This window comes from Limulus polyphemus, unplaced genomic scaffold (genome assembly GCF_000517525.1).
Source record: "Limulus polyphemus unplaced genomic scaffold, Limulus_polyphemus-2.1.2 Scaffold6157, whole genome shotgun sequence".
NCBI lineage: Eukaryota > Metazoa > Arthropoda > Merostomata > Xiphosura > Limulidae > Limulus > Limulus polyphemus.
This window is the reverse complement of record NW_013671767.1, coordinates 17,639-25,115: the sequence shown is the minus strand read 5'-3', so window position 1 is coordinate 25,115 and position 7,477 is coordinate 17,639. Positions and strand designations below refer to the sequence as shown.

The 7,477-nt window shown below is 35.5% G+C and overlaps 1 protein-coding gene across 2 annotated transcripts in view; it reads right to left on the bottom strand.

Annotated features, from left to right (window-relative positions):
* The window catches only part of LOC106473419 (protein trapped in endoderm-1-like), a 13,582-nt gene extending 8,873 nt beyond the window's left edge, over positions 1-4,709 (bottom strand). The window contains exon 1 of one of the 2 annotated variants that reach the window (XM_013934100.2): positions 4,149-4,709. The gene's annotated coding sequence lies outside the window, so the exon portion shown is untranslated. The remainder of the gene's footprint in view (positions 1-4,148) is intronic. The other variant, XM_022401865.1, reaches the window with a different exon arrangement.
* Positions 4,710-7,477: the final 2,768 nt, after the last annotated feature.

The following is a 7,477-nucleotide window of genomic DNA, read 5'->3' as shown; positions in this document are numbered from 1 at the left end:
GGTGAGAATTTGACGTTGACAGGAATATTGTGTTTACTGGCTAGTTTAGTCCAAGTGTGGATAATTCTTGAGCTGGTTTCAGGAACAAAAAGTAAACTGCAGTGTAATGTGCTGTTGTTGGATTTGTTAGTGTCAATTTTGTTCGTGAGTTGAGTTTTATTGTGGGGAATGTTGGAGAGTTTTTCAACTATATCTGGTGGGAATTTATTTACAGAGGTTGGTAGTAGTAGTTTAAAATCAGGTATGGCTCTACTCGGACCCTACAAATATTCAACACGTCCGTTTAGCTCATGTGGTCGAAACTACTAAACACTAACACATCAACGGAAATTAAGATCACTTTATCATTTGCATTTAAGTAAAAAATTATATGTTGAACTAAATGGAATTCTGACGTCAATTCTTCGTCTTGGGACACGTGCTCACAAACCCTAATTAGTGGCCAACACATCAACGTAACGGTATTTCAACCGTCTGAACTGATCTCGGTAATAACGTTTTATATAACCAGCTGTGTTTATACCTTAATGTTTAATAACAGGTTTACAACATAGAGGATATATTCAACATTGAACGGCGAGTCAAATTACTTTTTCCGCCTATTCCATTATCTACACACACGAAAAGATGTTCCGATAGTAATTACAAGCTTAATTAACCCCCACGAGATGTCCCCCTTATCCTGTCATTCAACATAACTTCATATATAACTTTACGTCTTTAATGTCATTTATGCAATTTAAACCTAAAATTAGAAGTTGAAAACGACCCCTTTTAATGTATGTACTTCTTTCCTGCTTTGGTAATCCTATTTTTTCATTTCCCTGACTAGCTAGGGATCGAACCTAGGACTTCACACACACTAAACAAGTTATGCTGAAGTTAGTCCCTTGTTAACAACTCAAGCGACTCCACTAGCTAGGGATCGAACCCAGGACTTCACACACACTAAACAAGTTATGCTGAAGTTAGTCACTTGTTAACAACTCAAGCGACTCCACTAGCTAGGGATCGAACCCAGGACTTCACACACACTAAACAAGTTATGCTGAAGTTAGTCACTTGTCAACAACTCAAGCGACTCCACCTATCTTAACTTTACATATTTTTCTTCAGAATTTTGCTGTTTGGTTAAAATAATACACATTTATCTAACTTTACTATTAAAAGGTTAACAGTTCTAAGAAGCATGGGCTTCCGCAGGGGGGCAGAAGGAAAATGAAAAACATAATTCTTTCTTTAATTCATTCAACATATGAATATGATTTTTTTTTATTCACTTCACAATTTCACACTACGTTTTCCACCCACACCCTGGAAAACTTTGCCCCTCCCTGGAAAATTTTCTGCGGACGTCCATGCTATAAAGGAAAAAAAAAAGTTCTCGATCAATGAATGATGTACACTTAATTCACGACCTCACGGTTGTTTCTTTGTTTTTGAATTTGTGCAAAGTTACACGCCCCACTCCCCAATGGCACAGCGGTATGTCTGCGGACTAACAACGCTAGAATCCGGGTTTCGATACCCGTGGTGGGCAGAGCACAGATAGACTATTATGTAGCTTTGTGCTTAATTACAATCAAACAAACAAACAAAGCAAAGTTACATGCAAGTTATCTGCGCTCGTCGGCCCTAATTTAGACTAGAGAGAAGGCAGCGAGTCAAGAGCACGCTCTTGTCTGACCGATTTAGTGGGTTTGACCATCACTCAACTACCATACCCATTGAGAGCGAAGCGCATTTTTGCGGGTACGTTAAACCCTAGGCCACGCCCGTCCTACATGAAGACGACCCACCACAACACCGAAGTATTGGTCACTTTCTAAAGAACCTCCAATCCTACTAACCAGCCCCCGTGGTGGCTCATCGGCAAGTCTGACGGTTTATAAAGCTAAAAACCCGGGTTTAGATACTCGTGGTGGGCACAGAACAGATGGCCTGTTGTGTTTTTATTTCTTATTCTGTATCGCGCATTACACTTGAATAAGTTTATGTTTGGTTTTGTTTTATCCAAAATGTTATCATAAACTTATCTGGTCTGAGTTCTTACTTTCAAGATCATGCACACGAAAAAAAAAAAAAATATATATATAGACAAGAAAGAAGAGGAATAAAATTGAAAATCATGATTACGTAGTTGAGGTCAAAACGTTTAAACCGTTCGATTGTAAGCCCATGTGTTGTAAGTTTATAAACTGTGTTTCTTTCAAATCTGTGTGGATATGTTACATGTAGGATGTAAGGAATGCGTTAAACGTATAATACAACTTATATTAATTGTAATCAAAGTCGCCTGTGACTGCGGCAATACTCAGTGCAGTTTCTCACCACATTCGTACAACCCCCTTCACATAAACTGGTTTTCACATAAAAAAACAAACAAACATAATATAAATTAATTTTATTATTTACTAAATAAGGTAATTATTTTTCGGCTGAAAATATTTTAAGTTGTCCTTTTTAAACCTCGAACATTACACTTCAAACAAATCTGTAAGTATTCATGCAAAGAATGATGAGGATTATTAGTAAAAAAATGAAGATAATGATGAAGAAAGGGTGTTGAGATGACGTCTAAATTTTCGCAGTGTTAGGCCTACTTTATTTTTTTAAAAGTTCGATATTTTGCGAGTTAACGATCCTCCTTTTCAATGTTTGTTTGAATTTAAGCACAAAGCTACACAATGGACTATCTGTGATCTGCCCACCATGGGTATCGAAACCCGGTTTCTAGTGTTGTAAGTCCGCAGACATGCCGCTGGGGGGGGTACTCCTTTTCAAAGCATTGTAATTCTGTACTGCATTGACTTTCAAAAATAATACTTTTATACAAATATCTATATATATATATGTTAAATTAAATATTTAAGTTAAAATATGTAACTTATAATCCTGTTTTGACAAAAGAAGAGACCAACTTGCCCTAAAAACTAAAATTACTTTCCCCTTGCTGGATTATGCATGCTGATGAACTCTACAGATTCTCTGGGATTAGTTAGGATTTACGATGAATATTTGAAATATTGTTGAATTTTCTAGTGGGCACGATTAGGGTTTCAGTTCGTACGAAACGGTTTATATCATATAGATAAGCGTTGTGCTTCTGAATATCTCGTCCTGCCTGTTAGCACACATCCACAAGGCCAGACAGATTGTTGGTTACGTAACAGTAATATTTTATTACGATTTTTTCTTGTATTTGTGCACTAATCGCTGAAGGGTTGATGTGAACAGCTTTGAGCGATAAAAAAGCTGATTCATGCGTTAACTGCAAGACTGGTTCTCAAACTTTAACTACGAGCTTTTTATATAACATTTAAAATATATAAATTAAAAATAAAATAAAGAGGTTTTGATGGTAAAATGTCAAACTCATAAAAAAATGGCAATAATTTTCCATTATCCCATATGAAAAAAGGTGGCGCTGTAATCAACTGATAAAGTATCGTCCACAGAAGATCGTTATATACCAGTTTATTCAATTAGAGGAACGCAATCAAAGAAGCATTCAAAATTTTAAACTAAGTAACTTGGATTTCTATTTTATACAATTAATGCGCGAGCGATGCAGGACGAGGATATATTTATTGTTATTTTATCAGACAAGGACATTATATTTAGATATAGGCTAATCTCGTACAGACGCTTGACCATCAAAGGCGGGTTAATTTAACTAAGTCTGAAAATCCTCTCTTGTTAGAGCCTGGCTTGGACTGGTGGTTAGGGCGCGCTACTCGAAATCTGCGGGTCGCAGGATCGAAATGTATCACCAAACATGCCCTGGTGGCGTTATAATGTCAATACCACCATTCGTTCCAAAACTAGCGATAGCTAACAGAAAATTCAACCAGGAATACAACACCATTTTTAGTATAACATTTCTACAGAAAAAAAAAAATCGTCCGCATTTTAGAAGTTCTTCGTGCTACCTTCCTGTAAACATAAAAACAAACATCATACGATATTCAATTACAATTTCTCAATCTCAAGCCAGAAAACAAACAACTTAAGCCTGAAAGTATATAATTATAATTTCTCAGGTTAAAAAAAATGCACATTAATAAAGATTTAAGACTGAGCAGACTTTATAACAACAAAAGAAGAAAGTTTTAAACTTTTCAAATGAAAAGCAACTGATAACTTACACCTTTTTCACTTCTACTGACGAAATGAAGATGTACTCCTTCAGAAGGGTGAAACACGCCGTCCAACTTTCTATTTCACGGTTGAAGATACAGTTTCTGGTATGGCAAGTACCTACACATGTAGCTCCAAGCTTCGAAGGATATTTTATAGTGTTTATCGTTTTTCAGAAAAGCTCGACCTTAAATGATCGTTGTTTTTCTGTTCTCCCTATTTAAAACGATGCATGCATCACGTGAAAAACTCCACGAATTAGCAGCAATTAATTAGTTGATATCGTTTTTTGATAGGACAAGAAGAGCTTCGAAATAACGACTTTGTGGTGCAGGTTTTCAAACACGAAGTATAATTAACCTGGTAACTAATTATGAAGTCAGAACTGACTTCGTGTGGTAACTAGACGCATGAAATGGTGATCACTACATTTGATCTCCTTCCGCCCTCTGAATTATTCATTTGGCATTACCTAAGCCTTTAGAGATAATTCGTGAATTAGCATGAGTCTCAGTTCGTCTTTTCTTGAACTTGGCTCAACGTGGTTTGTCACGCTTGCTGAAAACTCTCAGAGAAAGCTGAGTTTGTACCTTTACCACCGATTGTTCTTGTTGTGAGCATGCGTCTTACAAAGACGGGAATCAGCTGCTTCTGATGGTAAAGTATGCGTGGTAAATCTTAGCAAATGAAGGTGTTTAATAGTAGTAGATAATTATTGCATTCTCCTGAATTTTTTGTACGTTTTTAAATTTAAAATATTTTAAAAATTAATCATCCTAATTATTACCATTTTGAAACAAATGTTTCCAACCTCTCGTTCTTTATTCCTCTATTGATTTAAGACTTTAATGGTTAACTTTCTGATCCTTTTCGTATCACCTTGAAATAATTACTCAAAAAAACGATCTCTTACTTACTGTTAATTTAATTCGAGCGAGAATTCAATGTCGGTAATTATTTACAATTCCAAATCTTGTTATAATTCCACTGATGTGTCAGTATAGACAGTGTTGTAGGAAGAAGATGTAAAGTGGAGGTACTTGGCTAGACATGCAAATTTTACAATGACAGATTGAAAATATAAGAAGCTGCTAAAAGCAGCTCCCGTACTGCCAAATGCAACTCAATATAGGGGGGGGGGGGGTCTGGAGGCATGCTCCTAGAAGACTAATATAATTTACAGTTGATATATAAGTCAAATATGTAAAAGTGGGTTTCGAGGTTCTTAATTAACGCTGCTAAGACTGCCTCCTTGGATTTAGCCTGTGTTTATGACGGTAGAATAAGATAGTGTTCAGTAGCCTAGGTTCTGGTGTATTGAAGTTGTAATCTTGTTATTCATTTTCAATGTTCCAGTTATACGTTTTTATTTATGAAACTAGTATTTAACTAAAGATAACACCCATATTGGAAGAAGAAAGTTATAGTTTCCATAATTTATAATATTAATATATACATATTTAAGTTTAAAAAACATTGTCGAAACAGTAAAGTAATGATTTCACACCTTTGTATGTTCTCTTGTTTTATTGCATAGAAACGGTGAAACGTCAGTAATAGGAAGAATAGGGTGAATTTTGTCGTTGTACTTATTTTTTCTGTATTGTTGCCTCTTGTTATGTTCATTTCTTGAATGTATAACTTCGGAATTATATTGTTACGACATCGGGGGTCACGTGACGCTAGTATCACGCCACAAGCTTTTCGAACGTTCACGTCCCTTCCTGAAATATCGGGAGTTTACTAGATCTCGGCATTCTTTTATATATAAGACGGTCACAACGTGACGGCAACAACAATGAGTAATTGAACTGCGGACAGAGAGAGAATATTGTTGGGCACGTGAGACGTTCGTTGTGAATTATAGCGTTTGTTATAGCGCGACTGTTGAAATTAAGTGTATCGCAAAGTTGTATTCAGAAAGAATAAACCAGTTTTATTTAAAGAAAGGACTTGTATCGGTAAAGTTTCTTCGGAAAGAATTTATACGGAAAATTAACTAACGAACGGAGACGTAACAATATAAACAAATCACACCTATAATACGGCTTAGTTATTAAGACTTAATGTATCACGTCTATAACAAGGCTTAGTTGATAATATTTGATGAATCGTATGCATTAAGAGTTGTATATTTTCAATTTTACTTTTGGCGAAGGCCCGTCATGGCCAGGTGGTTAGGGCGCTCGACTATTCGTTGGTAAAAGAGTAGCCCAAAATTTGGCGGTGGGTGGTGATGACTAGCTGCCTTCCCTCTAGTCTTACACTACTAAATTAGGAACGGCTATTGCAGATAGCTCTCGTGTAGCTTTGCTCAAAATTCAAAAACAAACAAACAAACCTTTGTCGAAAATAAAATAAATCTGTAGTAAAATAATGGTTATATTTATAGTTGATTCGATTTATGACAGGTGGGTAGGCTCATTGTATCTAGTGTTTTTGAGACAGACAGTTTTAAATATATTTTTCTAAACACTGTGTATTTGTTTTATTTCCATTGTATTTTTGGTATTTATATTGTAGTTGTGTGAGTACTTAAGATTGATGACTTAGGTATAATTGTCAATTTACTCTCTCTTTGAAAAATATTCACCCCTTCTGTCTGTTAAGTAGCTCTAGCGAACCATAAGTTAACCACATGTGAACATCCTTTTCTGGTTAATATATCATCGTTAGTAGTAGTAGTAGTATATATACGTAGCACTTCTAAGCCTAACCCACGTAATTTTATACTTAAGCCTATTTTTTATATGCCGCTGTGAGAAACAAGCGGAAGTTCTATACAAATAAGAAATAGATGGCGCTACTTGCGAATGTTTGTTCCAGTGTTTTAAAAACGTCATTAATGTTTAGATATACTTATTATATTAATAAATGTTGAGACTTAGTTATCGGTATTGAATGACACCAGAAAACTTTCGAGTAAGAAAGTTAGATTTCTTTAAACTGTCATTTTTTAAACAAAGTAACTAAGGTAATATTTAGTATCGTCTTAAAGTGATGTATTAGGAAACACGGAGGGGACCCATGTTTTGATATGAAATATTTGTGTCGTAAAGGAAGCGTTTAAGACGAAATTTATATACAAACGTAAAATAGTAAAAGAATATATATAATATTTATAAAGCTCGTAGAGCTTGGGCCTGCGAATCAAAAGGTCCAAATCTCTAGCAAATATTCCTCTGTCCATATTCTTCACTTTTAAATGTGGAGGCGTTTTAACTCTGACATTCAATCGTGTTATTTGGTTAAGAGTAGCCGCCTAGGCGGAGGTTACTTCTGCTTGATTTCCGTTACTCTGGTTAGCAGTTCTAAATTAGGGATAGCTATTTCTGAA